A 17,072-nucleotide genomic window follows, 5' to 3' on the forward strand; every position below is an offset into this window, starting at 1 on the left:
TGCCAGCAATATTATAGGCTTGGGTTTGTTGTCTTAGCTGGTTCCTCGGACTGTGTTCACATTATTTTTTGTACCTGATGTCTTATTTTAACAAAATGGAAGTACTTCGTCTAATGCAAATCAATAATTTATGTCATGCATTTGATTAGAAAACTTTAGAAGGGGATCGGAGTGAATGGCTGTATGAGTCTTGACTAAAAGTTGTAGAATATAAGAAAGTCGACTCCAATAAATTTTAATCATTGACGTGTACGCTTAAGTAACATTGTCGGCCAATACATAATATGTTTATCTTTTCCAATAAAACTAGTTGGCACTTGGCACTCCTCTAATTCGATTTTTATTTTTTAATTTTTAATTTTGTGTGTGTGTGTGTGAATTTTCTTTGAAAATTCTAATTTTTATGGGAAAATTATTAAATGGTTTTTCTTTTATATAAAATATACTAGTATTACTCTCACATAATAGTAAGTGTTCAAGTGGTGGGCTCATTGGTCTCAAGCGTGCTGTGAACCTAGAGAATTTAGGATCAATTTACCATACTATTGATCCGTGTGGTTTCCGAAGCCTCTTGTGGAGAGGTATTGAGATAATCTACCAATAATTACACTAAAAACTGTATGAGCTCATGTTTAACCTCACTTAGGTCGGCAAAATGTGTGAAAATTTTGGTCATGTCTAACCTCACTTAAGTAGGCAAAACGTGTGAAATTTTTTGGTCAAATATTAAGTGACTCTAGACTTTTCATTATGCTTAAGGGTGTGTTTGAATACTGCTTATTAATTGAAAACTGAAAACTGAAAACTTATTACTAAAAATACTATAATAAAATAATTTTTAAAGGCAAAACACTGTTCATGAACACTATTTACGTTTACGCGTTTTTGTGCTTTGGTTGGTCCATGAACAGTGTTATGGGATCAGCAAAAAAAATGCAAATGCAGCTTAAACGCAAACGCAATGCCAGGCAAACACACTAAATAAAGCAAGCAAAAACAATATCAAATAATTTAAAGCTTTGGTTAGAAAAGTAATCAATATTTATCTATTAACTTTACATAAAAACATCACGTTTTAGCTTTTAGGACTTCTCATAATGAAAAAGAGGATCAAAGAAAAGTATTATAGAAAGAGTAGCATTTCAAATAAAAATTCTGTGCACAACTGTGTGCACATTCACTCACCAACTTTGTGGGAGGAATTGCAGACATAATTATTCAGGTAGCACAATATGTTCCATTATGAAGCAAATATTCCAGCTGGAATCTGGCAGATTTTTTTGCCTGCATTAGGTGTGAAGCATTCATTTTCATGCAAATAGCCAATAAATATAAATTAAAGGAAAAAATTTGGTTCCAAAATATATTTGAAGCTATCTTTTTCCAACCAACTATGGCTGTGTTTGTTTCGTGTAAAATATTTTCCGGAAAATACATATTTTCTGGAAATGCTATTTTCCGGAAAAGGAAAATATTTTTAAGTGTTTGGTTGTATTATGAAAATTGGGGTGGAAAATATTTTTATGTGTTTGGTTCAATTAGGAAAATGCTATTTTCCTACAACAAATTCCGGCAGTAAAATTCCGAAGTATAACATACCTTAAAACCTACCAATCACCTCAGCATTTAAGCAAAATTCAAAGCGTTTGAGCGCACGAATGACCAACTACATAATGACTTAAGCCTCAAGCCTATACACATATTGGCTTCCAAGTGTGTGCACTTGTGTGTGGATATCATACGAGTGAATATCAATACTTGTGAGCATGCAATTATCAAAACATTTGAACGTAGGAGCATGTAATCATTAAATCATCCAAAATTATGAGCATGAAGTTAAACAAGCAAGTGGGCATGTGATTGTTAAAGCACATAGGCATAGGAGTATATGATCATCAAAACATTAATCATCAAAGAATTTGAACATCAAAGCATCTAAACATTGGCCATGTGATCACCAAAGCATGTAGGCATGTGAGCATACTATCGACAAAGCATGAGAACATACAAGCATTTGATCATGAGAGCAAACAATGTGATTGTTAGAGCATACATGCCTATGAGCATTTAAGCACCTAAGTACACATAACTCTAATCTCCCAATCTCCTCAACATACAAGCACAATCATCAAAGTATTTGCTTGCACATACGCCCAACAACACGATCACTTATGCCTCCAAGACTATAGACATTTCACGATCATCGTGTGTGCACTTGTGTATGGATATCAAACATGTGAATACTGATGCATTTGAGCATGCAATCATCAAAGGGCAAGTAATCATCAAAGCATCCAATCATATGAGAATGACAACATACAGGTAAATGGCATGTGATCATCGAAGCATATAGACATGGGAGCATACGATCATCGAAGCACCTGAACATCAAAGTATGTGAGCATAGGAGCATGTGATCATTTAAGTAGACACGTGAGCATTTTATCATCAAAGCAAAGTCAAATGTGAATAGGTTATCAACAAAGCATGTGATCATGAAAGCATCCATGCATATGTGCATGAAAGCATCCATGCATACCTTTAATCTTCAAATCATCTCAGCATTCGAGCACAATCATCAACACATTTGAGCGGAAAAATGTCCTACTAAACAGTCACTTTAACCTTCGAGCCAATAGATATTTTATCATCCAAGTGTGTGCACGTGTGTGGATATCAAACATGTGAATATCAATGGATGTGAGAATGCAATCATTGAAGCATTTCAAAATAGGAGTAAGTAATCATCAAAGTGTCCAAGCATATAAGCTTGAAGGCATACAGGCAAGTGGGCATGTGATCATCAAAGCATGTAAACATGGAAACACTTTATCATCATGGCACGTGAGCTTAAATGCATGTGTTCAACAAAGCTTGTTAACATAGGAGCACCAATCATAAAAGTCTCCAAGCATATGAGCTTTAAGGAATATAGGCAAGTGGACATGTTCTGGTTGAAGCATGTAAACATAGGAGCATATGATCATCAAAGCGTGTGAACATAAAAGTGTATGATCATCAAAGCATGTGACCATAAAAGCATGTGAATATCAAAACGCGTAAATATAAAAGCACATGATCATCTTAGCAATTAGACATGTGAGCAAATGATCATTAAAGCAAGTACACATGTGAGTACGTGATCAAAAAAGCATTGAACATAAAAGCACACGAACATTTAAGCATCCAAGTACACATACATCTTACCATCCAATTACCTTAGGAATTAAACACGATCATCAAAGCATGTGAGAGTCCGGGCATCCAACTACATGAACGTTTCAGTCTCCTACCATATCGATATATTATCATTCAAGCGTGTGAAAATGTGGATAAAAATAAATCTCATGAAGGAGTGACACTTAATTTATATGAACCATTTAAGCGTGAGAGTATATGAGCATTTGATCATGAAAGCATACAAGGATATGATCATTAGAGCATACATGCATATGAGCATTTAAAAACTCAAGTATATATACCTCAAACCTACCAATCACCTCAGCATTCAAGCAAAATCATCAAAGCGCACGAATGTCCTACGTAATGACTTAAGCCTCCAAGCCTATACACATATTAGCTTCCAAGTGCATGCACATGTGTGTGGATATCATACGAGTGAATATCAAAGCTTGTGAGCATGCAATTATCAAAACATTCGAACGTAGGAGCATGTAATCATTAAATCATCCAAACTTATGAGCATGAAGTTATACAAGCAAGCAGGCATGTGATTGTTAAAGCACATAGGCATGGGAGTATATGATTATCAAAACATGTAATCATCAAAGAATTTGAACATTGAAGCATCTAAACATTGGTGCATGTGATCACTAAAGCATGTAGACATGTGAGCATGTGATCATCAAAGCAAGTACAAATGTAAGCATGCTATCAACAAAGCATGAGAACATAAAAGCATTTGATCATGAGAGCAAACAAGAATGTGATTGTGAGAGGCACCCAAGTACACATACCTCTAATCTCCCAATCTCCTCAGCATACAAGCACAATCATCAAGGTATTTGAGCACACGTTGCCTGTTAGAGCATACAAGCACAATCGTCTTGTTTTATTTTAGTTGAATTTTCTTTTAGTAATCAAGGGTCTTTTTGGACCTATAAGGTTTACCAAAACGACTTGTAGTTTCAAAACCATAGTAATTTTATTGGACTTCTTTTTTTCTATGTGGTTTTTAATAGTTAAAAAAAGATAAATTCAGAGCTATAATGGTGTTGAGGTTTGTTCAACGCAATTCTTCCCTAAGCAATGTCAAGGACCCTAGGTGTAACGCCTGCAAAAACTAGGAACAATGTCATTTATCTTTTTTTACTTCTTTCACTTCAATTTCCAGCAACTTGAAATCTTGCAACTAGATCATAATTCCACACAATGAGAACCCTAAAGAGAATAGGATAAAAAACCTTGTACAATCCACAAACCAATATTGGCATTACTGAGTTATTTCTAACAGCCAACCAGATCTGCTTTTCTTCCTTTTTCTCACCTGTTTTGACTGTTGAACTCTAAAATATACCCAGCTTGTTACTCCCTAATTGAATCTTAATCAACCTACTTCTCTATAATTACCAACCACAAATCCATAACCCCCATCAACCCCAACTCCATCAAATACATGCTGCAAAAGTGAGTCTGAATGAGATTTTCTTTTTTCTTTTTCTTTTTTTTTTAAAAAAAAAAGTTACTACTACATAATACCATAACATTCAAAAACTAAAATTAAAACATAAGATTCCTACCAAGTACTACTTATCAAAAAAACAGATCCCTACCAAGTGCTAACATAATTTATCAATGGTTCAAGTGTGCAGGCTTCAAAAGTGAAAAATACACATCAAATAGAAGAAAGGAAATATAAAGCATCCTATTAAACATCTTCAACTAATAGCAAAATAAAACACCAAAGGTTCATATGTGAATTTAACATGCAAGTCTATCGCAATAATTTCAAAAGAAGAACATGTCAATCTCTGGCTCTTTGAAGTATCGATAATATTTAAGGTTTTATAAAGCTAAGGATTTTGTTTAAATAATTTTGGCATAACCATACAATTATCCTAGTGCTCTATACATATTTCTTACCCGAGTAAACAAAAATTCCTGCCTCTTTTGTTTTCTAGGAGTTATAATGGACAAAGTACTTTTATCATGGTCACATTAAGACGGTAGCTGTGGTGGTCAACGTGAGCACAGGTCAGCAATGCAAGTACATCTACTAGTCAATTTGTCAAACACTACTAATAGTTCAAGTCCTTTTAAGTTTCAGGGATGAGAAAACACAATCAACTAAATGATGCTTTCCTTCATCACCTAAAGGCAGACCAAAGAAAATTGAGCTAACTGAGATATTTTTAATCATGGATATCCAATACAAGGAGAATACAAAGCACAATGGATGAAAGTAACCTTACCACCTAAAAGTCAAGTTTACCAAAGATAATGCAAATTTCTTAGACTCAAGATCTTTTTAGACCATTGAACTTCAGAATTCTAACACATAAAAATTATTTCTGTGTAAACAAAAATATTTGAAACTCCAATCTTTAAGATCACATTCACGAGTACCACTGCAGATTTCAGCATCAACATTGACATCTACACTTCAATAAATTAGAAACAATGTAAACCAAATGAGAACAACTAGAAAACTAAAGAGTAGGCATATTCATAATACTAACCCATAAGGATTATTTCTGTGTTATAAACTAAAATATTTGAATCTCCAGTCTTTAAGATCACATTCACGAGTTCCAGAGCAAATTTCAACATCAACATTGACATCTATGCTTCAATAAATTAGAAATTATGTAAACCAAATGAGAACAACTAGAAAACTAAAGAGTATGTTATATTCATAATACTAAAAGCAAACAGACCTTCCAGTTAGCATGTCACAAAACTGCTTTCAGGAGACTCTTTCCTTAGACTTCAAATGTCACAAATGTCATCCAGCCAAAAAATGAAGAAAGAGAATATGTACAAGTACACGTGTTGGTACATATCCCATAACTGAAACTCATTACATATAAAAACACCCCATGCAAGCATTAAAGTAAATTGCATTCTTGATTGCTTGAAGAAAGATTTGATGTGTGGCTAGTCCAAGAATACATCATGACTCATACAAAAGTCAATAAAACCCAAACTCACATGAAACTTAAATGTTCTACAACTCTACCCAGCTTCATTAAGTTGACAAGTTCCTTGTGTTATGTTATTCTCAAGAAGTGAATAGGGTAAAAATTAAATTACCCTAACACAAGACATTTTGTTTATACGATGTTTCTAATCATTATAACTAATTTTTCCTTAGCATATATACTACTCATAACACTTGTAATGGTTTCTCTGTAGCTGTAGCCAAAGAAGTATAAATGCTAGTAGCGGAAGCAATCAAGGAAGACACAAGAGGAGAACTAACACTCATAGAGGAAGGAGAGGAATAATATGAAGTAGACTCAATAAAGACTACAACAACTCCAACAAAGTGTCTTTGATTTCTTTTTATGGACTTCCTGTCCTTTGCTTTACATTAAAAAAAAAAAATGCTCTAAATAAATATATAAATGAAAAGGCACAACATATACGTCCAACTCTACTTCCTCCCTATAAATAGCAATGTGCATTAGAGTAAGAATAACAGTTACAAGCGTGGGTTGAGGCTGGGGACTAGCAACTAGGACCTCCCTTTCTGTAGCATGTTTTCCTTTTGAGGAAACCACCAATGTAACACTAAAGTTTGAAATAGAGGAGATTATTAATAGACCTTAGTATTGAGAATCACTTTTCAAAATCTAAATATCAATCTCTATTAACCAAAATAACATTCCAACTCATAGAAGAATCTAGTAACAGCAATATATAAGGTTGCAACCACATGACAATAAATATTGGCCATAACAACTAATTAGAGACGGTAGCAATATCCACAATGTACTTTTGGTGATAATCATGATGTACATTTATGCACAAACTATGAGATAACATATAGTTGTTATCAAGAATGAGATCAAGTGAAAATCTTATTTGACTTGTGTTTATAGATTATGGTAATCTAAAGACATCAACATCATAGGCAATGTTAGTAAAAGCATCAAGCACACTTAAGCACATAAGTCTCTTGGAGCCTAGACGCAGCTGCTTGAAGTAAAGTACACAGTTTTTAAATATAATTATCTCATAACTTTCAATAGATGTATTTGTAACTATATAATAAAAAATAATAATAACTCAAAATTTGTATATTTTACCAAGTAGATAAGTGCACTAATATAATGTTTTAAGTTCAAATTTAACCTAACTTATTTCAATTCTTAAAATTTTTATATAGTAAAATGAAAACAATTATCAATAGTCAAAAGCACAATTATCTAGTCATAGAAAAGCATACCAATTCACTGAGCAAGGAAAAATCTAACTTGATAGTCCGGATCTCGGAGCTTCAATCATTACCTGTAAACAGATACACCACAACAAACATATAACAAAGAATTGAAAGAAATAACCAAAATCAATGTATGCAATTAGAGGGAGAGAGGGAGTCAAATTGGCCTCAGATATCCTAAACACCAAAATTACAACCTTAGTGCTAATGAACTGAATTCCCAATTATTAAAGTCCATATGAAATCTCATATCCCAGCTTCTCTTCCCCCCATGACATTGTACCAAAATGCAATCCAATGACACCTCTCTACCTAATAAACAGTCTATAAACCTGTAATGCCCCTATCAAAGGCTGATCTCTTACCAGAATAGGACCCAACTACCGATACCAACCAATACCTACTTCAAAGTAAATGTATTGTAAGAACCTATCCCACCCTTCTCACACTTGTAAATACCTAGGGCTATGTCCTTACAACTTAAGACAGATTCATAAATTGAGAACCTTTCCTTGAAAAGTAACATGAAATGAAGTAAAAAAACTGACCTGGATGAAAACCATAAGCCATATTATTCTTCAGACCAGGGAAAGGAGTAGAGCTTATATACCTGAATGATTGTGTGGTATGGATGGTCAATGGCCATTTTCTTCACAGTGACACCAAAGCAAACTGCATAGTCCAACAATCCTGGTTAAAAAAAAAAACACCCAACTCTATTAAGTATAACAATTTCACCTCAGTATCAAACCTAAAAATTATGTGGCCCCGAAGTTTCCATTCAGTTACCCATTCCTGATGCAATTTGGTATGCTAAAGGTATGAACTTGTATGACTGAACATACACACACACACGCACGCACACACACATATAAGACATCAAACACGCAGAAGATAAATTATTAAAAACAGGGGAAAAAAACATCTTAAGAAGTAACTAACTATGCTAATTTCAATGTGTCATTAATTGTGCTAAGCATGCTATTTACAACATTTTGTCTAGAAAAGAGAGTGAACCACAGGGAAACTAGTAGAAACACCTGAAACCACATATGTTAGATCCTCCAAGGAAGCTAAATTCACTTTAATTAAAATTCATGCAAATTAATTCAGTTTCAGTAGCATATATTCCCATGTAACATGATTCAAGCTTTTCAATTATTCATTTCACCCAAATAGTGCATAACAAATTTCAATTTGTTGAACAGAGGATTTGAATAAATAATTGCATACCACTCTCACATCATATTTGTCACTTACAACCAAACAACATTGATATCACTCCAATACTAGACTGAGAAAATTGTCTCTGTCATCGTCCAAGATTATATGAAACCAATCACATAATTTGAACTAGATTTAATTCAAACAAAAGTTTATAGGCTTAAAATTCATCTTTGTTAGGAGATGACCAAGCATCGGTGCAAAAATTAAACATAAAATCTTCCAAGTATGATTCACTAGCAACTCCATCAAGTGGGTTTAAATATAGAAACAAGTATTTACATTTATATGCTCAACAGATTACTGATTATTCAGTTCACCAAATATGACATAGACACATTCTCAATACCTGCAATTTTTCAGCCTCTTCCTCATCCATTGCAAGTTGCTTTTGTAATTTTCGTGTTTTTACAGAGTAGTTAGTCTTCCTCCCCAAAAATATTGTACATGGAAATCTTATTAGCAAGGTAAAGAAACATGGTGGGCATACCACTATGGAACCAACAGTACAGAATTCACCAGTAAAATAAGTGGAGTCAGCATTGTAATTCACCTTTGATGAACTTTTCAAACATCTAATAAGTGCCTCCAAGTCTGTTTTCGGCAAAATTAACATACCCAAGAAATATTAAAAAAGATTTTTATTTTTTTTATTTTTAAAGAGAGAGTATAACTTAGGATTCCAAGGATCTCATAAATTAGTGGGCATCTGAAACCTTATGTTTCCTTAAGCGCGCGCATTGCTGCTTGCCACTCATTAGAGGTATGTCTATCCTCTTAAATCCTAAATAGAGCATCTGCATAATGTGCAAGATGAAAATGAGTTTAGATTTGTCTTTCAATAGACTTCTTGTTTGTCATCTTCTGTTCCTCAGCAAGTGAAACGGCAGGTTTACACAACTCTAAAATAGTTCTGGAGCTGCATTTTAAACCGCAAGCAGAGTGTACAAAACAATCAAAAAAAATTATAGAAACTAGCACATATAAAACCCAAAGGGGCACAAACCAAATTTTTTGAATATATAAATTTAGATTATGACTTGCATGTAAACCCAAACTAACTGTGTATATGTCTGATATCAAAAGATTTAAAAACTATTTTACTGATGTATTAATTAAATGTAGACATTCAGTCAACTCTGCGTTGCATTGCATTGCTACTGATATTAAATGAGTTTCAAACAATTCAAAACAAATTCATAAACGCAATAGTTTCAAACCACAAAATTGTTCAAAACAATTCAAGAAACTAGTGAAGTCAGATTCAATATGACACAGAGTTGATAAAAATAAATTAATACTAGTTCTAACAGTTTCAATAAAACAAAGTTTAAAGTTCCATAAATAAGGAAAAGTTTTGAAAACTCTCTACCCTTCCAAGCCAACACAAGGTTGAGTATTGCTCTATGGCTTCAAGACATAGGAACTTAAACTCATGCCAAGCTACAGTGGCTTGAGAAAAGTAGAAAACCTGGAGCCCTATTACCAAAGAACAAGATATCAGAAGCAGGATTAAGTAAAGTTTTCTGGATTAAAAAATAAAAAAACAAAAACAACCATTGATCATACCTAAAAATGGTTTTTCATAAGCATCTAGAAGCACCCTCTCATTGCGGATAAGCATAGAACAGCCTCAAATCTTATTCCGCAAAGACCACAGAGCCATCTGACATGTCACTATTACAATTTATGAATGGATTGAGGAACTATGTTGCCCAAAATTAAACATTAGAACGTAACTGGAATTGAACAACCTATTCAAGGCAATGCAGTTTCTATTGCTTAGGAATAAAAGATCTATCATAGGAACCAACAACATCAACAAATTAAAAAAAAACAACACCAAAACAGAAGAAGAGCGTGCTTTTATAGAATCAAAGACAGACGTTTGCATCTCATTCAGCACAAAAGCTAGGCTGATAACAAAATACCTGGTTTGTGGTTGGAATTACAGGTTCAGAAAATACTCTCTCCTTCTCTGTAAAGAATCTGGTTTGTGGTTGGAATTACAGGTTCAGAAATACTTTCTGCTTCTCTGGAAAGAATCTTATTCTTCCACATGAAGATGCTGTCCAACGTAAATCCCAAGCCATGCCAAGATGATAAAGAATATGCACAGGTGACATTGACATAGCAGAAATTTAAAATAAAAAAACACTATATAAAGAAAACATATATTTTTTATTCAGTAATAATCGGTTTTTTTTTTTTTTGAACCGTAGACTTGCACAATGATTTAGGATTTAAAATTTTACAGAATTTCAAACCATTCAAATACATACTCAACTTTGTGTTGGAGCCCCCCAAAATCAACATTTATTGAAAGGAAATCTGTTAAATATAGTTCAGCAACTACCAGGATTGACTAAAATCAATTCTAATTATCCAAAGAGAATTATACCAATGTCAGAAAGAACCACACAAGTATAATTTGGACTTGATTTCCAAAAGGTCACTACTATTGGCTATTGCCCTCTATGTCAGGAGCATTGTATCACAGGTATAATAAGTACCTGGAGTTTGATTATTGTTTGGTAGATGTATCAGTGCTCTCTTCACTTGCATGGTAAACAGACAACACAAGCTCCTAAAACAAATGAAACATAAGTTGAATACATAAAGTCCAGTAACTGGTTTAAGAATATGAAATTTTGATGAATATTACCTGCTTTGAATCTTTCAGTTTTCTACAAAATTCATCACAATCTCCCTCCTGCAATGCCCTCAAGCAACTAATTTGTAGAAATTAAAAATATTTCATCCGCTACAATTTAATGAAAATACGTTTTTTTCTTGGTACAGTTGTTAAGACCACTGAATATATATTCACATGTCCTAGTCCTACATAATATGAAATATCTATGGATGATGAAAATTAAAAATCATACCTTTTAAGTGTGAGGTCAGCACCATGAGCTACTTATTAACCTTTTTTTATGCTTTGTAATTAGTAACTTATGGTAAAGTGTGACTTGTTGCAGCATAGTTCAAATAATTTCTCAACTTTGGCAATGTACAAAAGGGCTAAATGGTCACTTTACTAGTACATATCAAGAGTATTCATTTCAAATCAAGAAATTTATTATTGAAATGTTTACATTACACCAATGTATAAATACCATATTGGTGGCTCTTTCAAGTTAGCCACTAGAACAAAATATGCTGGTACTGGTGTGTGCCAATGTATTGTCTCAAGATTATTGCTAATACGTGCGTGTATTTCAACAAACATGAAGTCAAACTAAATATACCTTAATTTCCTTTCTTTCTTCTTTTTATCTATTGAATAGATTATTTTATTAATCAAAACCTTAATTTAAGTTCTAAATATTATTTTGTTTGGGCTGTTTGGGAATTGGCTCTTAAAAAGGTAATTTGGAGAGTCAAAAAAAACCATAAGCCAAGTTTGAGTCAGAATAGTAGTTCTACTTTGGCCCAAGACCTTGCTAAAGAACAATGATCTTCTAAGGACATTCAGAAAGGTAAATAATATAGACTAACCTTGTGTGACTGGATGATCCCATACAAGCTGTCAGGTTCATTGATTTGAGTGACTGCTGAGACTAGTATTTCAACATGAAGTGGTAATTGATGATCAAGAAGACCCAAAAAAACAAAAAATGCAGAATTTATGCGAATCTTCAAAAATGCATAGGACCAAAATAGAAATAAGAACAGTTCAAATGTACTTGAAGATTAAATGGATCCTTAGTGGCTGTCTATTTTTTACAACATATTGGACCATAAATATGATCCTGAATAGCAGGGTAAAAAAAATACCTCTATATCAAAAATGGGTATGACACAGTATCTCTGTGAGACTTACCATTTCATTATGGGAGAAATCTGGACTCTCCATTACGAGGCTGTTGAAATGGTCTTCACACCATTACTCAACATACATCATAGAAGTAAAATAAGAACCACATTTCTAGAAAGTAAACAATCCATTTCACATTAACTGTCAAATAAATGATAAAGAAGTAAATGGATTGAGGAAGCAGAATTAAAAACACAAAAATAAGAAGGAAACTTCAACATTCACAACTGCTGATTTAGCTACAAGAAGATAATCAATGCAAAGCCAATAAACCAAGGAACAAATAAAACATGTTAGAAAAAGAGAATGGAGCATATTCTAATTCCTGTGTCTTTGATTTTTCTTTTATTGGACTCGTTGTCCATTGCCTCACATAAAACAATGCTCTAAATAAATAAATAAATGAAAAGGCACTAGACATACCTCCAACTCTACTTCCTCACAATAAATAGCGATGTGCATTAGAGTAATAATAATAGTTTCCTAGCTGAGGACCAGAAGCTAGGACCTCCCTCACTGTAACAAGTTTTTCTTTTGAGGAAACCACTAATATAACATCAAAGTTCGAACTAGAAGAGAATTTTTTTTTTTTGATAGATAATGAAAAAATTTATTAATAAAGAAAAAGCCAACTTGAGTACACTGGGAATGTACTGTGGGGGCAAAAATCAAGAATCAAAATTACAATGATCAAGCAAAACAGAGAATGAAAAACAAGAAAAAATGCAACAAAGCTATAATCCAATCAAGGAGAGTATTGAAAATCACTTTTTCAAAATTTAAATATCAATCTCTATTAACCAAAATAACATTCATATTCATAGAAGAATCTAGTAACAGTAACATATACCGCATGACAATAAATATTGACCATAACAATAATAGGGCATTAAAAGTGCAAAATTCTATTTAATTTTGTTACTTCTCTTATGGATCAGCACTTCAAGTCTCTAGTGATGCAGGTGGCAAAAGGTTGGTCTTGTTTTATTTTAGTTGTATGTTCTTTTAGTAATCAAGGGTCTTTTTGGAGCTTTAAGGTTTTCCGGAATGGCTTGTAGTTTCAAACCCATAGTTATTTTATTGGGCTTCTTTTTTCTTTGTGGATTTTAATAGTTAAAAAAATATAAATATGCAGCTATAATGGTGTTGAGGTTTGTTTGATGCAATGCCTGCAAAACTAGGAACAATGTCATTTACATTTTTTTCACTTCTTTCTCTTTAATTTCCAGCAACTTGAAATCTTGCAACTAGATCATAATTCCACACACTGAGAACCCTAAAGATCCCTACCAAGTACTACTTGTCCAAAAAAAAAAAGATCCCTACCAAGTACTAACAAAATTTATCAAAGATTCAAGTGTGCAGGCTTCAAAAGTGAAAAAAACACATCAAATAGAAGAAAAATGAAACACCAAAGGTCCATGTATGAATTTAAAATGGAAGTCTATCGCAATAGTTTCAAAAGAAGAACATGTCAATCTCTAGCTCTATGAAGTATAGATAATATTTAAGGTTTCATAAAGCAGAGGATTAGGTTAAAATAATTTTGGCATAACCATACAATTATCTTAGGGCTCTATACATTTTTCTTACTCTAGCAAACAAAAATTCCTGCCTCCTTTGTTTTCTAGGAGTTATAATGGACAAAGGACTTTTATCGTGGTCACATTAAGACGGTAGCTGTGGTAGTCAAGGTGAGCACAGGCCAGCAATACAAGTACATCTACTAGTCAACTTCTCAAACACAACTAATAGGTCAAGTCCTTTTAAGTTTCAGGGATGAGAAAGCACAATCAACTAAATGAGGCTTTCCTTCATCACCTAAAACCAGACCAAGGAGAATTGAGCTGAGATATTTTTAGTCATGGATATCCAATACAAGGAGACTACAAAGCGCAATTGACGAAAGTAACCTTACCACCTAAAAGTCAAGTTTACCAAAACTGATGCAAATTTCTTAGACTCAAGATCTTTTAAACCATTGAACTTCAGAATTCTAACCCATAAGGATTAGTTCTGCGTTGTAAACCCAAATATTTGAAGCTCTAGTCTTTAGCATCACATTCACGAGTACCACAGCAGATTTCAGCATCAACATTGACATCTATGCTTCAATAAATTAGAAATACTGTAAACCAAATCAGAACAACTAGGAAACTAAAGAGTATGCATATTCATAATACTAACCCATAAGGATTATTTTTGTGTTGTAAACTAAAATATTTGTAGCTCCAGTCTTTAAGATCACATTCATGAGTACCACAGCAGATTTGAGCATCAATATTGACATCTACATTTCAATAAATTAGAAATAGTGTAAACCAAATGAAACAACTAGAAAACTAAAGAATATGTCATATTCATAATACTAGAAGCAAACAGACCTTCCAGTTAGCATGTCACAAAACTACTCTCAGGAGAGACTTTCCTGAGATTTAAAATGTCATGAATGTCATCCAGCCCAAAAATGAAGAAAGTGAATATGTACAAGTACACAGGTTGGTACACATCCCATAACTGAAACTCATTACATAGAAAAACACCCCATGTAAGCATTAAAGTAAATTGCATTCTCGATTGCTTGAAGAAAAATTTGATATGTGGCCAATCCAAGAATACATCCTGACTCATACAAATGTCAATAAAACCCAAACTCACATGAAACTTAAATGTTCTGCAACTCCACCCCAGCTTCATTAAGTTGACAAGTACCTTGTGTTTTGTTATTCTCAAGAAGTGAATATGGTAAAAATTAAATTACCCTAACACAAGAAATTTTGTTTATGTGATGTTTCCAATCATTATAACTAATTTTTCCTAGCATATATACTACTCATAACACTTGTAATGGTTACTCGAGAGCTATGGCCAAAGAAGTATAAATGCTGGTAGTGGAAGCAATCAAGGAAGACACAGAGGAGAACTAACACTCATAGAGAAAGGAGAGGAATAATATGAAGTACACAGAGATGCAGTGATCTACATGCATATGAATACTTGAGTTCAAACAATGAAAAGATGAAGCCGGGAAAAAATATAATCCAAGCCCAATTAACAAAACCTCATAGAAACTCAACACACAAAATTCAAAAAGTACGCTTTTATATGGAACCACATTTGTGTGGTGTTTGAATCGAAGAGTCCAATATACCCTTTGGCATCCAAATTCCTAAGAATGGCCTAGGAACGTAATGATGCCCATATTTAGTTCGACAAGATATATGCAAATATGAGATTTTTTAGTTTGACAAATTCAAAGGAATTCAAAAGGGTTGCATTTTTTCCCCAGAATACCTGTGCATAAAATAAACTTGAAATATCTTATACGTTGTAATTTTTATTGAAAATACCAATAATGTTATCTTTTTAATATATATATATATATATATAAAATAAGGGCCATAAAAAAGATAATAAATGCATCACATGAATCCATATAAAGAAATTTAAAGCATAGAATAAACACCTTAAATTGCATAACCATTGCCAATCTGACTAGCTTTTCCCCAAAATAAAAATGAAGAAAGAAATGGTTAGGATATAGCATAAAACTTCCCCAAAACTGATTCCAATGCATAACACCTGGCATTAACAAAAATAAACTCTTTATGCCTTGTTTTTGGGACATTCTGGCATTTTACCCCCTTTTATGTTTTTAATTGGCAAAATGCCCCTGTTTCGAAACTATATAGGTGCGTGCCCTTGTTTTGATACTCGATGACCCTAAAATCGAGTTACTTAAAGTACTCGATTGATTTAAAATCGAGTTATGCCCGATTAAACTTAAAAAAAAAAAAAAAAATTCATCAAACTCGAGTAAATGGAAATCGAGTTCCAAAACGTCACTATAGGGTTTAAAAACGCCACTATAGGGATAAAAAACGCCGCTATAGGTCCACTGAAACCTGGTATAAAAAAATTTTCCAGAAAAACGCCACTATAGGGCTTAAAAACGTCACTATAGGACTTAAAAACGCCGCTATAGGTCTCCCTGAATATTGGGCAATCACACTTGTAAAATTTTTTTGCATGAAACTCGATTTCCCTAAGCTCGAGTTACATACAAATTATTATTATTTTTTTTTTTTTTTTAAGTTTGATCGGGCATAACTCGATTTCCTACAAATCGAGTATTTCATTAAAACTCGATTTTAGGGTAATCGAGTATTGAAACAGGGGCATATCCCTATATAGTTTCGAAATAGGGGCATTTTGCCAATTAAGAACATAAAAGGGGGTAAAATGCCAGAATGTCCCCTGTTTTTGTAAATGAAGATTGATTAGATATGTGGTTTGATTGATTTTTTCAGAGGAAATAAGTTTAATACTTCTTGGCTTATAAAAATTTGAATACTTTCATAATCTTTTACCTATCTAATTGAGGTTAGGTTTTCTAATAAAGTGAGGCTAATATTGTCAATTACTAAAAAAAATTATAACTTTCCTCAACCTTAGGAATGTGGACACTGACCTGTTTGGAGGAAATCTCTATTCTCCTAAATGTGAGGTTTTGTGGGTATTGGGATGCCTGTGGACATCCGAATTCCTTGAGCTACTTGCAATGAAACAAGGGAATACCTCAGAATCCTTTTAGGAAATGATTCTTAGGAATTTTAAAAGATG

The 17,072-nt window shown here is 33.2% G+C and overlaps 1 long non-coding RNA gene across 5 annotated transcripts; it reads right to left on the minus strand.

Moving 5' to 3' along the window:
• Positions 1-1,627: 1,627 nt before the first annotated feature.
• On the minus strand, positions 1,628-15,762 carry LOC136065306 (uncharacterized). 5 transcript variants are annotated; one of them, XR_010626941.1, is made up of 6 exons: positions 12,456-15,762; positions 12,131-12,192; positions 11,295-11,342; positions 11,143-11,216; positions 10,199-10,697; positions 1,628-10,108 (listed from the first exon to the last, which is right to left on the minus strand). It is a non-coding gene; the product is annotated as an uncharacterized LOC136065306 (long non-coding RNA). The 5 variants fall into 5 exon arrangements; XR_010626942.1 differs by having other exon boundaries at positions 10,199-10,295; positions 10,561-10,697; positions 12,131-15,762; XR_010626940.1 differs by having other exon boundaries at positions 10,199-10,306; positions 10,561-10,697; positions 12,131-15,762.
• Positions 15,763-17,072: the final 1,310 nt, after the last annotated feature.

The sequence above is a fragment of the Quercus suber genome, unplaced genomic scaffold, assembly GCF_002906115.3.
Source record: "Quercus suber isolate HL8 unplaced genomic scaffold, Cork oak 2.0 scaffold_922, whole genome shotgun sequence".
In the NCBI taxonomy this organism is placed as follows: domain Eukaryota; kingdom Viridiplantae; phylum Streptophyta; class Magnoliopsida; order Fagales; family Fagaceae; genus Quercus; species Quercus suber.